The 22,113-nt window shown below is 42.5% G+C and overlaps 1 protein-coding gene across 10 annotated transcripts in view; it reads left to right on the top strand.

Annotated features, from left to right (window-relative positions):
• SEMA5B (semaphorin 5B) overlaps nt 1-22,113 on the top strand; it is a 576,167-nt gene that overhangs the window by 286,792 nt on the left and 267,262 nt on the right. For all 10 annotated transcript variants that reach the window (XM_053256885.1, XM_053256927.1, XM_053256858.1 and 7 more), the window contains one exon: nt 3,792-3,848. The gene's annotated coding sequence lies outside the window, so the exon portion shown is untranslated. The remainder of the gene's footprint in view (nt 1-3,791; nt 3,849-22,113) is intronic.

Here is a 22,113-nt window from a genome sequence, read left to right as displayed (position 1 = left end):
TTCTTAATATTTGAGGTGTTTTTAACGCTCATGAAGGAAGAGCATTAGCTGTTTGGCTGTCATTCAGATAGAGGCTATGAGATGGATTTCATCAGTTCAAATCAGGAATTCTCCCACTTCTTTCAGTGGAATGACTCCAGGTTTAAACAGCAGAGAAAATGATGGATAAAAACAGTCCCTCTACTGAATAATTTCCTCCTTTTGTTTTCTTGCTTCATTTTGATCATCCCCTCAACAGGAAGAAAAGCTTGTGCCAAGATTTTCAGGAGGCCTAGGGAGTGGCTAAATGTTCACCAAGGATTGAACTTGAGGCCAAGAGGGAGTTTTGTTGAAAAACTTCTGCAGCCTTTATAAAAAAAAATTCTTCTTCACCTGGGATGTATCCTGTAAGGGCCTGTATAAGTTAGATTTTTTCCAGGAGAACAAGCTTATGAACTTTTGATTTCTGTTAAAATTTTGTTCTCAGTGTTAATTTAAGTAGATCAATTAAAAATGAACTGAGGTCTTCTCAGATTTCACGTTCATAACCAAGAGAGAAACTTGAGCAAGCAAATGTTTTCTTTAAACACTTTGTTTTCTACTGAGTTCCAGTTTCTACTTCTGCACAGCATATGCTATTATTATTATTATTATTATTATTATTTAGGTTTACACTAGTTTAAAAGAAAAGAAAGGTCCTAACTCTTCAGTAAGAAATCCTGAATCCAGCATTCAGAATAATTTCTGTAAAAGGAAGTACATTTCTTGCGATTCTAGTATTTGGATATTCATAGAATCTGAAATATGCTACCAAAAGCTGGTGTGATAGAGGATAAAGAAAAGTGTTGAGTTATAACCTGAAGAGTAATATGATAAGTTTATTAACCAAAAGCGATCGGGAAGGGATGGCCAGGAATGGAAGACACTGAAGTGCTGCTTCCTTCTATTTGAATGACTCATTAACATGTCTCTCTTAATGTCTGTAGCCTACAGTGAGCAGTCATTAGACTTTACTTACATGCATCTTAAAATTTTCTCCAAAATATAATACATAAGAACAGCCCTGCTGGATCAGGCCCAAGGCCCATCTAGTCCAGCATCCTGTTTCGCACAGTGGCCCACCAGACTTGCTGACATCTTGACTTATTCATTAACACTATTCAGGAGTCACTCTAAAGGACTACTGAATTTCAATAGACTTCCTCTAGTAAATTTAGACATGATGCCAGCCACTGAGTATTTATATATTGCTTTTTATTGTTCAAAGCCTGAACAATAAAAAAGCACTATATCAGAGCATTGCACATACATTATCTCAGCAATCCTTACCGCGTGAGTTTGTGACTGGAGTGTGATTTTTAACAAGCAGTTTCCCAGCTCATGCCTTTGGCCACTGCACTGTACCTGCTCTCACAATGAGGACTAGCAGGTTTTTTTTTAAATTCAGGGAAGACAAGTTTATCAGAAAACCACATTTTATGTGGTGTACAGACGGAACATGCTAATTCCTCTTGTAATGTGTGGCTTCAATGTTCATGAACAGGCATCCAAACACTTGACAGAATAGGTTTTGTGAGAACAGACCTGCATTTTTTTCTTTTCCTGGGGTATGGAAAAGCTTGTTCCTCATAAAAAAAGAAATTATAATTCAGGAAGTGCTGTGCATATAGCAACAGATCAAAGGAAGTAAACGTATTCTGCTCCAGCTCATTGCACAATATTATCACACAGAAAGGACTATCACAAGAGACCTTTTGGTTTATACGCACCCCTGGACTGGGCTCTTGCCACACAGGCAGTGGTATGTAAGGTGACCCATTAAAGGGTCCAAGGGATGGTGATCTTTGTAGTTGTGAGCTGAATCTATTTGTTGCTGTTCAGTGCAATCTGAACCCTACAAGGCACAGATGCTAGTCTCCTACTTATGTGCACACCAGACAGGAGCCATAGCACAAAGCCAATGTGAGATGCACGGTCAACACAATTCACAATGCACATCAGCACTGTCTTGCCCAAATGTCATTGTACCTTTTGGGAGGGAAGTTTTGCTTTTTTATAGTTTATAGCTAAATTGTCAAACATGGACTGGGAGAAATAAACTGTGTAGAATTTCTTCCTTTTAATCCCCACCCCCCACCCCCATCTGCCAAAGTGATCTTTTTTGGTTTTGGTTTTGGAAAAGGAACTTGTGAGATTTCGTATGTCTATACATATTTTCACGACCCACTGTAGTATGCAGGAAGTTCTAACTTAGTGTAATTTGGGCTTCAGTGGAGGATATTTATGCACAGTCTCATGGGAGCACTTCTGATTAGTGAAGGAGTGACCTTATTGGAAACCAACAAGCAGGTCTCCAGTTAATTAGAAATAATACACAACTCATTTGCAGAGCTCTAACAAAGGTGTTTTTTTCCTTTGCAAATGATGTAGTGTATTTTTATTTAACAGTAAATTAAGAAAAGGAGGGCAGATGGTGTACCTTTTGCTGCCATCTGAGAATACCCATACCCACAGAGCCACACATATTAACTCTGAGGGGCCAGGTTAGGATTAATGACCTAAGAGCAGACAGTCTGGGATCTGTAATTAACATCTGAAAGAAATAATGAAATGGTCAGGCGGCGTCAGTGACAGGTGACCCTGTGTCCCAAGCAAGGGGTGGGCAACATGTAGGGAAGAAGCAGAGAAAAAGGTGTTGTCTATAAACTTCCATTAGCTGAACTGAAATTTTTATTATTTTCTTCTCCATTGACACAAATATGTAGCAATGAAAATTGCAGGATGGCTGCAGCATTTAATCAATCAGTTTGATTCATTTATTAAAAATACTTCTGATCAACTAAAAGAGTACACTGATTGAACTGGAGAAGTAAGAGTGTGTGTGTGTGGCGGGGGTAGGTAGTTGCTGGAGGCTTTCCTGGAGTCAGTGCTGTCCCTAGAGATCCAGGTGGTGGTGTCTAAAAGTGCTTTTTACCAGATTTACCAGATGCCAGCTGCAACCCTACCTGTTGCAGATAGGGTAATTTCAGATATCTATGCATTGGTTATATCCAGATTGGATTAATTTCAGATATCTATGCATTGGTTATATCCAGATTGGATTAATTTCAGATATCTATGCATTGGTTATATCCAGATTGGATTACTGCAGTCTATTCTGTGGGGGGTTGCTTTTGAATATGATTTTTGAAGCTTCAGCAGGTTCAGAATGTGCTGCGGGGATGCATATGGGCACTAGTTGCTACACAAGTATCACATCTATTCTGTGGCAGCTTCACCGGTTGTACTTCTGGACCAGAGTCAAAGTGTTGTTTCTGAACTTCAAAGCCTTTACACACCTTGAATACCCGTCAGACCACATTTCTCCATATGACTCTTTCAGGTCCTTCACTCTTCCTTATAGGCCCTGCTCGGTCCTGCCATTGATGCAGATCTGGTTGGTGGGGACCAGGGACAGAGAGAGGGCCTTTCTAGTAGAGGTCTTTTGTCTTTGAAATGTCCTCTCGGAGGAGCTTCACACCAAGCTCCCTCTCTGATGAGTTTTGCTTAAAGCTTGAAAAGCATCCACTTCTGTTTTAAATCTGGTTTTAATCTGTTTTCCAGTTTAAACAAATCTAGCCTTTGTTTTAATTTTGATTGTTATTTGTTTTAATTGTGATTTTTATGGTAAGCAAACATGAGCAGCAGTGTGCTTGGAGGGACGGGGTAGAAATTGTGTGTGTGTGTGTGTGTGTGTGTGTGAAAGTACTTTTAAAAACTGTAGATGGCAATCACCATTTTTAAAAAGGCATTCCTCTTTCTCTCCCATACAGGAGGGAATGCTAAGATGGAGCCTGCTAGGATACATATGTACATAATCTGAAAACAAAGTAAGTATGCCTTTTGTTTCCAAACTTGTTTTACCCATATGCAGATATATGCACATTGAATTGGTTATTTTCTGAAATGTCAGCCACAATTGTATGAGGATGCTTTCCCCTCTAAAGTTATCCAAATACTCTGAATATAGTATTTAGGGGCGGGCGTGTTACGAATTTGTTTAGTAAGCTCATAATGTACTCATAAAGTACATTAATGTACTCTTAATGTTCAGACACAGGAAGATGTTTTTCTGGGAGATTATGAGACGTTGTTCCACATAATTAGAAGACAGCATCCTGAATAATGGGATTAGATAGAAGACGACATCCTGAGTAATAAAGATTAAAATTTGATAGCCAACTGGGAGAAAAGTTAAAATCCAGGCAGAAATCTTTGGAATGATTGGACACCTTACTGTCCTCTAGACTCAATTATTTTCCCCAGTTAACTTTCCATTAGAAATGGGAGACTGGAGAATAAAGATACAGTGCTTGAAAAGTAATCAGTCAAGTGCTGTCCCAAATTTGATTTATTTTGGACAATTCTCCAAAATTGGTTGCAGGAACATTAAGAGACCAGAGGGAAGTTTCCTCAAGAGGTTAGTCAAAGAGAGCTATAGTTTATTATTTGGAGTTTTGTCTTAGCTGAAATGCAGTCAGCATTAATCACACCCTTTGCTGTGTCTGATTGGGAATTACTTGAGTTTCAGAAATGCTGATAGGACTTTGTTCTCTGAAGCTGCTGTTAAAGTGTAGCCTGGGGATTTTTTTCCATTCCATTATTATTCCATCTGGAATGACATTTTTATTCAAGTAATGGCCAATTAGTGGATAAACTTGAAAACGACTATCTTTTGCCCTTTAAACCCACCAAAGGAAAATTTAGTTCCCAGGAGGACTGTGTGCTTATTTCTGTCTTCTTCCATTCTGCTTTGTGTGTTTCCCAGTGCAAAGTACCAAGTTTCCATCAGCACCTAGTAAAGCAGCCATGGGCATCTCATCCTTAAGAACGGAGACTCTAAGATGGTTCTAAGATGGTTGTGTGAGTGTGTGTCCAACAAGGCAGCTGCTCAGTTAAGGATGGGTTAAGCAAAGGGCCAGCTCCAAATATAGGGATTACACAGTAGTCAAGAGCTCTGCCCCTTTCTGGATCTGAGGTTGGCCCCGTTCCATAGGAGGGACTTGAACCAGCGCCCTCTCCCCCTTCCTGAGTTGGACGCATTGGGAGGGGGGCTTTGAACAGTGAAATGAGCATTCTGCCTCTGAAGCTGGAGTTTGGCCCTGGCACAGTGTTGCCTCTTCTCCTGGAGTCCCAGCAGTGATGGAAGGGCTGAGGTGGCACTGGGTCTCCCGGGCTTCTGCAAGGTCTGACTGAAGGAGAGGTGGCAAGTTTTTGCTGCTTGTCATCTGATGAATCTGTGGGGCTTTCTTTGAGGCTGGGGGGTCTTGATTAGAATCTGTGGGGTGCTCTTCCTCCTCTAAGGGATATTCTCTTGGTCAGAGTACAGATGGGTTCCTGACAACACGGTGGGAATTTTGTCACTTTTTGTTTCCAGAAGCAAATCTTCTGGCCCCTTGTGAAAAGAATTGAAAAGCTGGTTGTGGGGACAGACATGTTTTTTTAAAAACCCAGCTTCGGGTTTACTTTTTTCACCCCCAGTCTGAGAAAACCATAGTTTAGTAGTGTGATGACAATCAAGATAAGTACTGTGCACAGGAGGTGTGGGTGACTGTGGCTGAGTTTTTGTTTGCCTATCTGCTGAACCTGTATACTTTGCACAAGAAGTAGGTCAAAACTGTTCATAGCTGGTGAAACTGGCTGTTTTGATACAAAGGCTGTGAAAAATCTTATCCCTGCATGAGCAGTTTTTCTAAGCCATGGCTTCCCAACCTGTGGTACTCCAGATGCTGCTGAACTACAACTCCGGATGATGCAAGTTGTAGTTCAGCAACATCTAGAGTAGCACAGGTTAAGGGCCCCTGATCTAAGCCAATTCCATCATTGAGTTGCATACTCTGGTCTAAACATACTCTGTTCATACACAGGTTGCATACTCTGGCCTAAGCATGTGTGCAAAAGATGTGACTTGGAAAGGTGACATACATCTGTTTCAGAGATGCATAATCTTTAAACATGCTCAGGAGTTGATGTCCTGAACCTGTCTCCTCTTCCTACTGAGCTGTATTAAACCTCCCTGAGCCTTTTTTGGAAGGGCGGTATAGAAATCAATCAATCAAAAAAATTATATATATATATATATATATATATATATATATATATATATATATATATATATATATATATATACACACACACACACACACACACACACACACACACACACACACACAACACCAGCTCAGTAGTCCTACAGTGAACTAATGACCTGAGTCACTATAACACAATTCCATATGTACTCATTAAAAAAAGCCCCTCTGATTTGAATGGGACTGTTTCTCAAGTAAATGTACATCACTTTGCAGTACTTTTTGTTCTCTGCTACAAGCTCTAAATGAGATTGTTGCTTCCAATTTACTCAGATTGGTTCCCACCCAATCCTTTCCATATGAGTAGACACTGATTTGTGAAAAATAATTATATCTGAAGATTTCTCTGTTGGACTTCCATGTTCAAGACATCTTATTGTTAAAAAAAACAACCCACCAACAACCACCACCCAGGAACTTAAGAGCAAACTTAAAAGCACAAAAAGGGGGGTTATTTATATCAGTTGGCTTTATTAACAACAACAAAAACCGAACTGCTCCCTCTCATCTCTAAGGGAGACTATGTTACATATTCATTGTATCACCGGATATTCAGGCGGCAGTTTGAAAACTCGCAAGCTTTGTGGAGTTTGCTGTTTCTGTGGACGTGGCAGGCTCTGGACAATGCCTACTTTTTAACTTACTTTAAGGGAAAGCCTTGCATCTGCATAAATAGTCTCACACAAAAAGTGCTTTATCTTCACTAGTTAGTGAGTCAGTTGGGGGGGGGCGGTATTCTGTTGGCCAAAGCTTTCAGAGAAATTATGCATGGTAAATTAATGAAGGCCGTCTGAGGTATTATTTGTCTGTGAATGCACATGCCATTAGAATCAATGGCTGGCTGAAAGAAGTTAACGGTCATTAAGTGACTATTAAAAAGGGCCGGTGGACACAGATTCTCTCGCTTCCAGGGTTCTGGTTGGATTTGGTAGAGAAGGAGGTTGTTTGCCTGTAGGCCATAGGACTATCCAGCCTCAGGACTTTTGTATCACCCAGCTTCTGTTGGCTCCTTTCTGTTACTGGCAGATTTACAGGAATCTGAGGCACATAGAGACTGTCTTCAATAATCCAGGTAAAATTTTCATTCATCCACGCATCTTTCTGTTTCTGTCTGTCTGCTTCCACCCCCCCCCCCCCCCGCAACCCCACATTCTCTTTCCCTACAGTCACCATGTGAAATACTAGACATGGAGTTTGAAACCTGAATCGTTTGAGGGCTCTGGCACCTTTTAAAAGATGTTCTGAGATACATGTTTATTTCACTGGTCTGCTGGTCATGAGCTTTAGTTTTATGAGAACAAAGTTTGGGTTGAGGTATTTAGACTTATGTATTTAAACCCACTGTGGTCTCTAATGTTCTTGTTTTGTTTGTTTGTTTGGTTTGTAATCACAAATACATTACTAGAGCTTTGTGATAAACAACTATAACTTTTCTCATAACACAGGGAGAGGACAGTGTGTTAATATAGCTTGGCAAAATGTTTTATTTTGGTGGCCCCTCTAATGCAATAGGCAACAAGCAAGTCATTTAAAAGGTTCATAGGAGGACAGAGGAGCTTTAGTAATTTTTTTTTGGGGGGGGACAAATCTGCAATTCCCCCCCTTCAAATAATGCAAATGAACTTAGATGGAGAAAAGCATAAAGGCTTTCCCGACGACTATTCTCCCCATCCTTTTGCTAGTCTTAAATGGAATGTTGACCGCTACCTTCAAATATGGCTACTCAACTGCAAGATTTTTTGCACACAATATCTACATGATGGGCAGAGTCTTCTAAGTATTTTGCCTTATGCTGGAACAATGTAGTTCTTGTTCTAAAGAACTGGCGAGGGTGAGCCTCAGCCACAGGACCATCCAATGTGAAATAAAGTAAGTTGGACACGGGGAAATGGTGACTTGATATCTCCTCGAGTCTTCTGAGAGCAAAATAAAAGGGTCTTTGATCTAAGGGCCTTCTGAAAGTAAGCTTGATCAGTTGCTGATAGGTCTGCTCTGTAGAAGCATAATTAGTATTGATCTGCATTCAATTTTGAGATTTAGAACAAAGACCTTTCAAGAAGAGCCGTCCTTTGTTGTTGTTTATGGTCCCTTGTGCCTGGTTATTTATAAAGTCTGCATTTTGGGTCAAATGCTGAAAAGAAAAATGGCTGGTTTGATTGAGATTAACATACAGCAGTTTACTAATGTTTTGAGACACCTTCTCTCTCCTTTCCTCTGCAGTCTCCTTCGCGGTCCCACAGAGATGACCCTAGACAGCTGCTGCTGGTCACCATCATTTATATAAAAATACGTAATGTGTTTTGTACTTGAGAGCTTGTCTGTAACGGTGCTTACACCATTTCAGATAGTACAGACTGGCAGGAATTGCTGTGAATAATGACTTTCCCGTGACAGCTCTATCCTGCCAGTAATATGTCATTGTGTATGACTTTCAATTAATCATGCAACAACAAAAACATTGCATCTGGTGACAACAGCACATCCATTATTAGTAGGAAGGAGTCCTGCCTTTATGAACACAAGTGCTGTCTCAGACCCCCGCCTATTCAGGCACTTTAATCAGTGAGTTCCAATATAAGGTATATTCTCTTCTCCCCTCCACTCGCCAATCTTCCCACTTATCGGCTACTGCTGTGATCTATAGCGCTGCAATACATAATGTCTCCCATCTCTATAACAGCCTGATGGTATGAGGTTTTTAAATAATCTTATGAATTTGACTTTGAGTAGCTCTACATTGACCTTGTTGAAAACAAGGATTTTTCACTATGTTGTGGAACAAAGCATGTGGTGGAGAAGGGGAGAATGCTCATGGATTAGTTTCTGATGGCATTTTCTGTGGCTTCTCTGCAACTCATGACATATCCAACGTGAATAAATGTGTTTCGAGAAGAGATCTTCGTGAATTCTCTTGAATGTCTGCAAGAAGTCATACAACTATGCATGTAGGGCTCTCTCCCTGCAACTGGGAACCCTACTTTTTCAGGGTTCCCAATTATGAGTAGAGGACCCTGTATTTCGTATAGAATGATTCCATACAGATATTCATGTGAACATTCATAGATCCTGTTGTGGGGGTCCTTCCATCATTATCCTATTCCCCTTTCTACCTGCATTCACTCAGCCTATGTCATGAGAACAGGGCTTCTGTGCCCTCCAAGTGATTGGGAGAGGCAAAAAGTATTACTGGAAAAATATTAATGAGTAATTGAATGGCAGATATGCCACATGGTTAATTCCTCGAAGTATGGAGCAATGACGTTGGCTTTATTTGCTCTAATGAAGTGTTGTCTACTTTCAATATACACTTGGCCAAAGCCAGCCAATACAAGTTTTTAACTGGGTAAATTGCTGAGTAAGCCACGAATGGCGTGCAGCACTTTACTCTGACCAAGAATGTGCATATTCACCTCCTGTAAACATAGATTATTGACCTTGAACTTTCTATGTGCTGCATTTTATTTATTCATTTAAGGTTCAAGTTATTCATCTATTGATTTTTGGAGCAATTATTTGAATAGGTCTTATATTCATGTTGACTGTTTATCTGTTGCTGATGAATTATTCCAATGGTTTTTGGGACTTTTTAGCAATATGAAATGGTTGATCTGCTTCAAAGGACACACTTTCTGACCAGAATGCAAGCATGGATTTGGTCTTAACTAATGGTGTCTCTAGAGCTGAGAAATTAATAGAATTGTTTGACTGAAACTTGGGGCCAGAATGTCTTCTAGTGTATGCATAGGGTTGGATCCTAAGGTGAGCTACAGTTGAGTACCATGGTAATTCTGCCCCCTTGTCCCCAATGTAGTTTGCTGTCCATGAAAAGCTGCTCCTTGGGTTAGTGATGGGCATGGGAATGCCATGGGAAGCTGTTGGTGGGGGGCTGCCACTGGAAGGACAAATTGGCAGAAACTGCCACCCTCCCCCTTGTGCAAGCAAATGTGCCTCCAGATCTGACTTTTCGTTCATTCATTCATTCATTCATTCATTCGATTTCTATACCGCTCTTCCAAAGATGGTTCAGGGCGGTTTACACAAAGAAAAAACAAATAAATAAGATGGATCTCTGTCCCCAAAGGGCTCACAATCTAAAAAGAAACATAAGACAAAGGGCTTTCCCTGACCTGATGGTGGTGATGGCATGGTAGGAGCCATTGCTCCTGCTCTTCCTCTTCTTTCTTGCCGCGTCCCATCCACTGCTTGCTCAAAAAGAGGGGTTGGGAAGTTTGGCGCAGCAGAAAGTATCATTGATCGATTCCTGCTGTTTCAACTTCACAGTCCTCTGATTTTCAAACCTGCACAGGGAGGGAAGAGGAAGACAATGGTGGTGACTGGTGCTCGTTGTCAGGGAATGTTTTTGAGGGGCATTTTTGGTAGAGCCAGGCCAGGTGAAGTGGCCAGTTGGTGGAGATGGCCAATCAGCCACATGCAGCAGTACATCACCTGAGGCAAATATTTTACTGGGCCTCATTAGTAGGCTGCCCCTGCACACAGTTGCAAAGCACTCATTAAATGCCATGTCTAGTTTGACCCTTAGCTCACTAGTTTAATCTAAGGTGTTTAGCAAAAGAGAGAAAAACCAAAGCCTCCTGATCCCCCCTTAGAGAGTACAAGTGGAATTTGCCACCAGTTGAAGAAGAAAAAATGTGAAGCCGTTGAGTGGACTTCATTATGTTGGTTGGAGCCTGGAGGTAAAACTTATAAAAATTAGTTCCAATAAAAATAAACTAAGAAGATAAAGCAATCAGGTGGAAGATATTTGCAACTGTGGAGTCATATAGTTGGATGATACAGGAAAATACCACAAGGCATTAAGTATAGGGTTCTTTGGGAAATGCAGCATCACTTCTACTATCATGTATGAAACTACCCTTGAAAGAAAATCAGTTCTTACGTTTCCCCCCTTGTTACTGTAGAAACAGAGTGTGAGCTACAAAATACCATGAATAAAATAATTGCTTTGGCATCCCTTGGGGCATTTGTAATATTAATGTTGGTTAATGATATTCATTTTACCATTGATAAAATTTCTGTTGCTTCCAATTAAGTATTACATTTCAATTAACAGCCAACCCATGGCTTGAATACTGGAGCAGGGATGGCCAGCTTATGGCCTGCAGGAGGCTGGATGCGCCCCTGAACCCATTTTTACCTGCTCTCTGGTGACCCTAGAAAAAGTGCTTTCAAGTTGTAAGAAACAGATTGCACACTTTAATGTTACAGCTCTTTTTTGTATTATATGTAGAATATGCACCTATATGCATCAGTACATGAATGTGTGTTATGCGATGCCTGAACGTACCTGCTCCGTAACTGTAAAGCTCATATTGTTGCATATTGTCACCTGACCTATCAAGACCACTCTCTAGATGATCAAATGACCCCTGTGATGACAGAAGTTAGCCAGTTCTACTCTTGAAGCATTAAAGTGTTTCTTTTTAAATTCCTTATTAATATTTTACTGTATCACACTAATTTTCAAAGAGCGATGGAAAGCCCATTTGATCTGGTTATGACCCTCTCTGCTGTGTTTCTGGAGGGAACGTCTTTTTTCATGTGACATTATGCAGAAAGGTCACATTTCCAAAAAGCTGGAATCTGTTCCAGCCATTTTCTGAATTTGTGATAATCATTTTTTACTTTTTAACATGAGGCTCATGATATACAGGCACCCTAGGTGGACATGTTTAAATTAATCGAGTAATAATTGATTCAAAAGAGATTTGGAGGACAGAATTTGCATAAAAGCCATAATGAGAGCAAATCCTTTGAGGCCCAACTGAACAGCTAAGCCCTGAATAACTTACATCTTCTAAACCAATTTGGTTCCATGTGCAGTCGGGAACAATCAGGTAGGGGAAGGTGGTGAATAGGAAATGTATCCATCTTTGAGAATGGGAAATCTATTCAAGTTAATAGTGGGCTTGCAGCCAGCTGTACTGAATGACTGCTGGACAGTGAAATGCAAGAGAAAAGTTCTTTCATCATGTATGTTGTCTCTCATGAAACATGACTGTGCAGCTAAGGGCTGATTCATACATGTATGTTCATCACTTGATACCTGCAGCCTCAAGTCTTGTATGTGTGAATGAATCACTGCAGATGAAACAACAGAAACAGAAGTTGCCTTCTCTCCTCAAACACATGCTTTACAGTGTAGTCATTTTACCTCAAGGCCAGTTTGTATGCCCTAAAATCCTTTGAATGGAATGGGGCTGTGAATGCAACAGCATCCATGAGCTAATGCAACCGGGCAGATAATTCAATTGCTTCCAGTTCATTTCCGAGCCCAATTTGAAGTGCTGATTATCACCTTCAAAGCCCTAAGTGGCTTGGGACCAGAGTATCAAAAGGATTGTCTCCTCCTGCATGACCCTGTTGCCCACTCAGGCTCTGTTCTGTGCTTAAGTAAAGTTAAGTTGCATCATTGAGTCAGTGTTGACTCCTGGCGACCACAGAGCCCTGTGATTTTTCTTGGGTAGAATCCAGGAGGGGTTTACCATTGCCATCTCCCGCACAGTAAGAGATGATGCCTTTCAGCATCTTCTTATATCGCTGCTGCCCGATATAGGTGTTTCCCATAGTCTGGGAAATGTTCCAGTGGGGATTCGAACTGGCAACCTTTTGCTGGTTAGGCAGGTTACTTCCCTGCTGCACCATTAAGTGGCTCACTGCTACCAAAAGTGCAGTTGGTGGGAATACAGGACAGAGCCTTTTTTGCCATAGCCTTTCAGTAGTAGAACTCTCTGTTCTGAGAGGTCTGGTTGGCCCTTTCCTGGTGGTGTTTCGTCACCAAGTTAAAACCTTTATAAACGATCATATAGTTTGTCCATCAGACCACTGAATTTGTCTGCTGACCTAGGAAGCTACATTCTACCATATCAGTCCATTGGTCAATCTAACTCAGTATTGTCTACACTGACTTGCACATTTCAGGCAGGAATCTTTCCCAGCCCTGCATAGAGATGCCAGGATTGAACCTGACCTTCTGCATGCAAAACAGAAGTTCTGCCTCTGAGCTACAGCTCTATTCTCATGGCCATCCATACTGCTTATTATCTGTCGTCTTCTCAATTTTTTAAATTTAATTTTAATTTATTGTATCATTTTAAAATCTATGTCAGTGCTTTCTGCTTTGGGTATCTCATTTGAGTCTGGAAAGGCAGGATATGAAAGATCTGTTGGCAAAGCAACGGTCACCCCAAAATACATTAAAATCAGGGCTCAGGAAATCCACTAGTCTACTTGTCTGTGATGAGTGAAAAGAAAATCCGGATGAGTAATATGCCAACATAGCTCGACGGGTAAAATTTTTGATTGGGTGGTGAACAAAGCCAACGTTTCTTGACTCCTGATTAAAATAATAGCATGAAAATATCTCTGTGTCCACTCCCTTGGGGGCGGGGTGGAGAGCAAGGAGAGTTGCACGAAGGAGGGGAGCAGAGAGCAGAATGCAGAAGAAGCAGAAAAAGCTAGAGATGGGGAACCTGAAGATAAAGCAAGAGACTCTAAATTAGGTCAAAGCAGAGGCTGGAGCAGAGGTTTGGGAGAAACCTCTAGGAGGAGCTCCCAGTGTGGAGCTGTTTCACCATTGAAGGTCTGACGACAGCTGAGGTATTTATCAAGGAGACAGAAGCCCTGCCCTTTCCTGGAGGCCCTGACCCAGGGCAAGCATAAGAGCTTGTTTCCTGCTCCTCCTGAGTACACCTGTTGGGAGGGAAGCCCAGTTAGGTAGGCACATTCTGATTGGTTGTGAAGCTCAAACCAAGTTATGCATCACCCTGGTTCCTAGGGCCCCAGTGGTGACAGAAGGGGCCCCAAGGATGGACACCTGCTAGGAAAGGTAGAACTCCCCACATTCCCATGCTTGTCTGTCAGAGGAATGATCTCCAGAAGCTCAGGGCTTGTTGTTCCCATGGAACTCCCTTCAGTGCTGGGTAGCCCTGCTGGAGTCTGCTCCATCCCTCCAGAGGAAGGCTCTCCATGGGCTGAGTCCAAATGGACCCAGTTAATAATAAAACAATATTACTCTTAAAAATAATAATTGTTATTAAAGTATAATCATTATTAAAAAGAAAAAAAGCAGCAGCAAAACCAGTGCAGAACCAAATAGGAACAAGTTCAGGGGGCACACAAAACATGCTGAATACCCATTTAAATAAGATGCAACAACTTATGAAAAGCTAGCAGAGAAGGAGCTACATGGACCAGGATTTAAATAAATAAGACAAGAGCTTCTTCTTTTTTAAATTTACATTTTATATCCTGCTCTTCCTCCCAGGAGCCCAGAGCGGTGTACTACATACTTAAGTTTCTCTTTCACAACAACCCTGTGAAGTAGATTAGGCTGAGAGAGAAGTGACTGGCCCAGAGTCACCCAGCAAGTCTCATGGCTGAATGGGGATTTGAATTCTGGTCTCCTCCCCGGTCCTAGTCCAGCACTCTAACCAGTACATCATGCTGGCAAGGCGGGTAGATGAAAAATATGTTGGTGTGCTCCTGTGAATTGCCACTAGGAAGCAGTGCTGTATAAGTGTGGTTGCACTTCTGTGACTTGCTGGATCACTAGGAAGTAGTGCTGGTCAAATGTGAGTACTTCCTCAGCTTGTCTGTGCACCAAGGCTACATGGGTCTTTTCTGGAAAGTAAGGGCCATCTTCATGTGTAACCCACAAGATCAGGTGATGTAGTCTCAAGCCTTGGGCAAGTTCCAAGATTGGATGCAGCTGAGGTTCTCATTCTGGTGCAGACAGATGAGGATCGAGGGAGGCCTATGGAGACAATGTTGCCAAGAAAGAGCAGGGTCAGGTTCTGAAATCTCAAAAAAGTATCAGAGGCATGGTTGAGAGCAACTTGTGATTTGGATGCCCAATCGGAGATGGGAATGAAAAAGCCAGAGGTGGAAGGCATAGTCAAAGATGGGCTGGTAGTTAAAGTTGTCAAGTTGTGCCGTCGAGTCAGTGTTGACTCCTGGCAACCACAGAGCCATGTGGTTTTCTTTGGTAGAATATAGGAGGGGTTTGCCAATGCCTCCTCCTGCAGAGTATGAGATGATGCCTTTCAGCATCTTCCTGTATCGCTGCTGCCCAATACAGGTGTTTCCCATAGTCTGAAAAACATACCAGCAGTGATTTGAACCAGCAATCTCTTGCTTGCTAGGCAATCTACTCAGCAGAATGAGTTGCTCGAAGTAAAAGTTACAGGGAGCAAGGCCTTATTGGTTCCCCAAGTCATTTGGTCTGGAAGGGCTGATGAGCAGCAGTAGACTTCACAGGAGAAAGGTTAGACCACTAATTCCTTCTGCCAGTCTGGTGATGCAGGGAGAAAGGTACCTGGGCCCTGTTCCCCAAGTCTCTGGTTAATAACCCCTGTCACTGTCATATGTCTATATAAGTGTGATCCGCTCTTAAGATAACTGGCACATAATGGAACAAAGCTGGTACCAATTGCCACTTGAGATGTTTGATGAGCTAGAGGATGGGTCCTCAAGCAGCTAGGTAATTTAGCTGTGATGTACTGTGTGCTTTAAAAGCCCAATGAAATGAATGTAGATTGCTGAAATCTTAATTGCTGCTTATAATTCCCCATTATTTTTGAGAGAGAGAGAGAGAGTGTGTGTGTGTGTGTGTGTGCGTGGCAGAGTGGGGGGAGGAATCATCCAGAAAAATAGTTGAGTTTTATAAACTTGTTAAATTCATACTTGCGAATTCATTTCAAATTACAATTCTGATTCTTTGTCCTGCAGCAGAGTAGGCAGTCTCTCCTGCTACCACCTCAGCCACACCTAATGCATTTCTGATGGTCCTGAGTTTTGAAAACAATTCATGGTTGATAATCTTTGCTTCTATTGCTTGTCCAGTCTCTGAGCATGCACAGACTGCCAGTATTTCTTCTCATTGCCGCCCAAAAATTGCATAGCTATATACAGAACCTCTGGATAGGGCGGTATAAATAATGCTAAATGCATATCATACTGCCACTGGCAAGAGAAAGGTGATGCTGTCCCACTCCAACCGTTGATATTAACAGCACAAATCATAGTTTACATATGAAGCAGCAATTCCGCCCCACTAGAGATGACAGGGATTGAACCTGGGACCTTCTGCACACAAAGCAGATGCTTTGCCACTGAGCTACAGTCCTGATTGTGATGTGGCAGGCCATGCAACATAGCTGTTGGAAAAACAGATATGGTAGTACATGAATAGTGAGTGTTTGGGCTGTACATTGTTTGCTTTGATTTTTAAATGTAACTAGCTGATCCTGCACAGAGCATCTGTGCAGTTGTGCACTGAGCCTGTGGCATCGCCCCCGCAGCGCGCTCACTTGCACCCCCCCCCCGCAGCATGCTCGCTCTCCTTGCAGCTCTCCCCATTGGGCGGGCCAGGGCAAGGCCATTCCGCCACCGCCTCCCACCTCCTCCTCCCAGCTGGTAGGGCTTTGCCCGCCATCTGCCCACCTCCTTGTCGCTGCCATTATTTCTCCCCGTCACCGCCTCCTTTTCCTGGCCGGCGGGGCTTCGCCCGTTGCCCACCCACCTCTTTTGGCCGGAGGGGCTTCGCCTGCCGGCCCTCCATCTCTGCATCCTGACCGCCACCATTATTTCTCTCCGCTTCAGTGCTGGAACTCTTGCATGCTCTAGAGCATCTGCGCGTTAGTATTTGATTGCTCCCCTCACCTCAGAGATCTCCCCACCCTCACCTGAGCTGCACTCCTGCTCCTCATCCATCCCGTTGCTTCCATCTCCCTCACCCTTCTTGGTTGTGGCTGCAGCATTGCTGCTGCCTATTGGCCAAGCTGCAGCCCCCTATCCCCAGAGACCTCCTCACCCGAGCCCCGCTCCTGCTCCTTTCTCCAGGAGCAGCAGCAGTGGTTGATTGCGCCGTTCCTCGCTGCTTCCACCACCATGGCCGCTCGTTCCTCTCAGGCTGCTGACAGGCCTGGGTCCATCCCTTGCCTGCCTGCCTGTCTCTGACAATGGTCTCAGTAGCCCCAAACAGCAGCAGTGGTTGACTGGGCCCTTCCGTGCTGCCATGGCTGCTCATTTCCCTAGGCTGCTGACAGGCTCAGGCCCGTCCCTTGTCCTTCCTTCTGTCTCTCTTCCCCATTCCTTCTTTTATCTCTTTCTCTCTCCTCCACTCACTCTTCCACACTCTTTCTTTCCCCTCCCTTCATGTTTTCCTCTCTCTCTTCCTCCTTCCCTAAGTTAACAGATTTAATTCACACAATGGCATCCTCCTCCTCCTGAAGGGGCTCTTTCCTCCCTCACGACCCGTCTTTTTGCAGACCCCTGCCTGCTATCCATATATATGATGGTTAAGGTCAGTTGGAATGCAACTGTTACTGGTCGGAAGATGTTCTTGATTGTAGAGGAGAAGCATACACACACACACACACACACACACACACACACACACACACACACACACACACTCCTCTCCTCTACAATCAAGAACATCTTCTGACCAGTAACAGTTGCATTCCAACTGACCTTAACCATCACAGGTTCCTCCTCCTTATCTGCATAGGGAATCCCCACTGCCCAATCACCACAGTGCCACAGGCTCCTTCTCCCTATCTGCATATGGTATCCCCACTGCCCAATCACCATGGTGCATTTGCTCTCACAGGCTCCTTCTCCCTATCTGCGTATGGAATCCCCACTGCCCAATCAGGTGCTTCTGCTTGCAAACTCTGTCAGCCAGTCGCCTCCTTTCTACCACGTCCCCACGCATGGCCTGTCTTGGAGAATTAATAATATAGATACATGAATATATAACCAAATAGAATTGCTGGTAGCCATGGGAAATCAGTTTTTCACAAGGGCTGACAGATAGGTTCATAAGGAATAGAATGGCATGCTGGAAGCATCCTGTCCCAGAATGCTGTGATGTGCATTAGGGATGTGCGAACCTGTTCTAGATAGAACCACCCTGGTTCGAAGGTTCTAGGTAAAGCCTGAATTTTAAAATAAAAATTAGAGCCGGTTGTCAGTTGAACCAGACCGAACCCAGTTCTAACAGAACCGGTTTGAACTGGCCTGAGCTCCATTTTTGTGTAAGAAAGAGACTGTCATCCATTTTGTGACACTTGTGTCAGTTGGAATGATTAGCTGTACTGCAGATCCCCTGATTGGTCAGATGTATCTGGCCCTTTGAATGACTTTGAAAGTGTACCACTCAGGGACACCTGTCACCCCATTGGCCGGGGGGAGGGTCAAGGGGGATGCTCTAATGAGGGTGCTCCAAGGAAGGTTATTCAAAGTATATTTAAAGACTACCTTCTGGCCTAAAATCTCTCTCTGTCTCTGCTGCCCATGTCTGCTGCTGCTCCTCTGCTGCCTGAGAGAGACTGAGGAGCTGCTGCAACTGCTTTGGTTGCCTTGTGACCTGGACTGGTGGTCTCCAGAGGGAGGTTTGACTGATTCCTGCATTCCCAACCATCCCTTCTATTTTTTTTTAAAATACATTTAATATTGTATATTTTAATACTTTTAAATATTAAAATATTTAACATTTTCTAGGCTGGCTGTAGCTTGCTTAAAAATTTTGTGTGTGTGTAGGGAGTGTGTGATGGGGTCCTAATCCTCCTTCCTGCTTGTTGCCCAGCCAGCTAGCCTGGCTTCAGGCCTCTGGCCCATTTTTCTGGTCGATTTTTTCTACATAATGAATCCCTATGTAGAATCTACATGCCATCAGGGAATCCAACACATGTGGATTCTCTGATGTCAATAGTGTTGGATGCTCTGATGACACATAGATTCTACATAGGGATTCATTATGTAGATTCTAAATTACATCATAGAATCTAATCCCCATTATTCCCTATGGGAGAAATAATAAAACATAAAAAATCTTTTAAAAATAATTAAAAATTGTCTCTTTGACTGATTGCTTTGGGGCTTCGGTGGTAGTTGGCTCCCATGGGGGCCTATCACAGCCTCCACTTTGGCATCCCTGGGTGCTACCCATAGGGAATAATTGGCCGGTTTGAGCCCCATTATTCCCTATGGAGACCTTTTTAGAACCAGTTCTTGGGGGTTCTAATTTGAACCAAACCATGGGCGGGTTAGAACCTGAACTGGTAGAATTGCTTTGAGTTTGGTTCTAAATAGAACCGATCCACAAAAATCGGCTTTGTGCACATCCCGTGTGTGTGTGTGTGTGTGTGAGAGAGAGAGAGAGAGAGAGAGAGAGAGAGAGAGAGAGAGAGAGAGATCACTTCAGGAAAAAAAAATAAAACAAATTGATCCAGTTAATCCTCATTTCCATGGTAGTGGTGTATGCAAACAGAAATCTGATGGACATGTTGTAAAGCTTGCTTAATGATTTTATAGTGGGATTGTTAACCCATTGTTTATAAAAAGCCTTAACTAAAACCCTCAAAGCATAATGAAATACTTGAATACAATGCATTTTTGTCCACTTTTTATTTGCCTTCTGCTTTTATTTGTCTTCTGGTTTCTGAGCCCTCAGCACATTTACTATCATGTTTTAAAGCTTATCTATTTGACCATGAGGGCTATAAACTTTATTTACAAATGAAAGACAAGATGGTCCGGCTTTTAAGTCTGTCTTGTGAGCCATCCAAAAATACCTTCAGGCCAAATTCAGCCCAGCTGTATCATTGTGCAATGGAAAAGAAATCCCAAGTTTACCCTTTGGGAGCTAGAAATTGAGACCTAACTTAATTGTGAGCAAACTCAGATGTAGCTTTTATGGCTAAACCTTCTAGCCAAGGGAATGTGTCCTCCTGCTGCCCTAGAGAAGAGTTTGTCCTGGGTCAGTTTTCACATATTTTTTTCAGCAGAGAGGATAACTTCCCAAGTAACTTCTGTGTTTGTATTTGTGTACAAATGTCTTGTGCGAATGATTAATACTCGTGGTTAGTTTGCTGACAGCCCTGTGAATGGCAGGCTGGACTGCAATATGTCACATTTGAACAGCTCCTTAGAGAAGCCAATTGTGTGTATTTACTTAGAGATAGTGATGTTTAAAGTGGTGTTAGTTCTGACAGGCTTTTCTTGAAAACTGCTGGATTGGGGCCCTTGTGGATTGAGATGGTAGGGGGGATAGAGGGCTTTAACCCAACCACACTATGGTCCTGATCCACGAGGGGCCCTGATCTGGCTATTATTTTTCCTGAGAAAAAGCTCATATTTTCACTAATGGGAGCTTTTTTCCAAGGTAAATAGCAGCAAGATTGGAGACCCACGTGGATTGGGACTTTGTTGGAGGATAGGATTGAAATTTCCCCACCGTGGTCCTGATTTCGCGCGTGTGTGTGTGTGTGTGTGTGTGAGAGAGAGAGAGAGAGAGAGAGAGAGAGAGAGAGATGGATGGATGGATGGATGGAGGGGGGACATATTCAGCTGATCTTAACTAAAGAAAAATGAATCCCATCAGGGCTGCTAACCTTTCAAATTACATGTATAGTTTTTGTATGCAACATTCTTGTGTCAGTGTGGGAATCAGGCCTAAAGATAAGGCAGAAGAGGGAAATATACAGAGGTTGTTCAATTGATTTCAATATTGCTAATTTTTATGCAAGTTTTATTCTTATTTGGTGGTGGAGGGTTCAGTTCTTAATGGCAATTTTATGTGGTGAAGTTCTGTGTACTTTGTGGCAGCGGAGGCGAGTGGAAGCGATTTTTATTTGCATATTTACTAGCTGTTTATTTCTCTGTAGTGACATTGTGCAACTGTGTGCATTTCTAAGGAACCCGCTTCCCTCTAAAATAACATCCGTCCAGAGCGCAATAGCTGGCACTGTGGAAAGTAGCCCCCTTGGCTTGTAGATGGGGGAAGTTAATGTAGCACAGCAGCTGCCCGCTGCTGAAGGATGTCGATAATAAAGCCGGAGTGCTGGGCGCAACAGTGGGAGGGGAAGAAAATCTGTTTGTTTTGTTCTGAAGCTGAGATATTTATGGACTCTTTGGATGCCTTGTGGCTCGGAGCTTGTTTGTAAAAGGTGATGCTGTGAAAACTCGAGAAGCTATGGGGACATGTTCAAACTCATGTTTGCAGCATTGTTTAGACTGTATCCCTTATAATTAACATATTTACCCAAATCGAAGACGACTCTGAATTTAAGAAAACCTCCTGATTTCTAATATCAAAAAACCTGGTTGGGGGAGGGGGGAACTAGTCTTGGATTCAGGTAAATACAGTAGACTTAAATTTTGTTATGAAGCAGCTAGCCTGGACGTAATCAGCCTGTGGTTTTTCTTGTGCACAAAGTGTTACAAGTGTTGATACGCTTAGGCTTGTGTTAATACACTATAAGTTGAAGCAGACCAAGGAGAAGTATGTTGTAGCTCTATGGGATGTTCAGCAATTCAGTTTGCCTTAGAATGTAGTGGGATCATTGCTACCACGAGAAATTTGTAGGAACGGGAATTCGAACAGCTTGAAGGAGTAGGTGGGTGGGGAAAGGAAGAAGATCACAGCATCGTTCTATAAGGTAGTGTATATAAGTGGATGTATCCTTATTTTTGAATAAGGATGAATTTTGAGCACTCGTGATGGCTGCATCAGAATAAAAATGAAATGTGTGTTTATTCCACATACAAATGGGTGACAGCAATGAAATACTAGGGTTGCATTACATCAGAGGTTAGGTATGCATCTGTTTCACTTTTTTTCTTATTGAGATAATCTTGCAAGTATATTGGACATAAGTAAATATGAGAGCCTATTGTCTTTGGAGGAGTGGAGAAGATTGGATCAGTTCTGGCTGCAGATGATGGGAATTGTAGTTCAAAATCAGGTGGAGGGCTGAAACTGTGCAGCCACGTTCTAGGTCCTATTCATTGTGTCCATTGTTTTCTAAACAAAAGGTTTGACAACAGTAACATCCAGAGCTCCCCGAATCCTGCTGATTTATAGTTCAGTATCGAAACAATGTCAATGAGGTTTTATGGTAAGCGGCTTAATTGCAGAAAAGTGAAAGCAAGTTGTTGCTTGCAAATTAAATTGAAGAAGTGTTTTATTTTTTGTCCAATG

The sequence above is a fragment of the Hemicordylus capensis genome, chromosome 1 (assembly GCF_027244095.1).
Source record: "Hemicordylus capensis ecotype Gifberg chromosome 1, rHemCap1.1.pri, whole genome shotgun sequence".
NCBI lineage: Eukaryota > Metazoa > Chordata > Lepidosauria > Squamata > Cordylidae > Hemicordylus > Hemicordylus capensis.
This window is presented reverse-complemented; position numbering and strand designations above follow the sequence as displayed.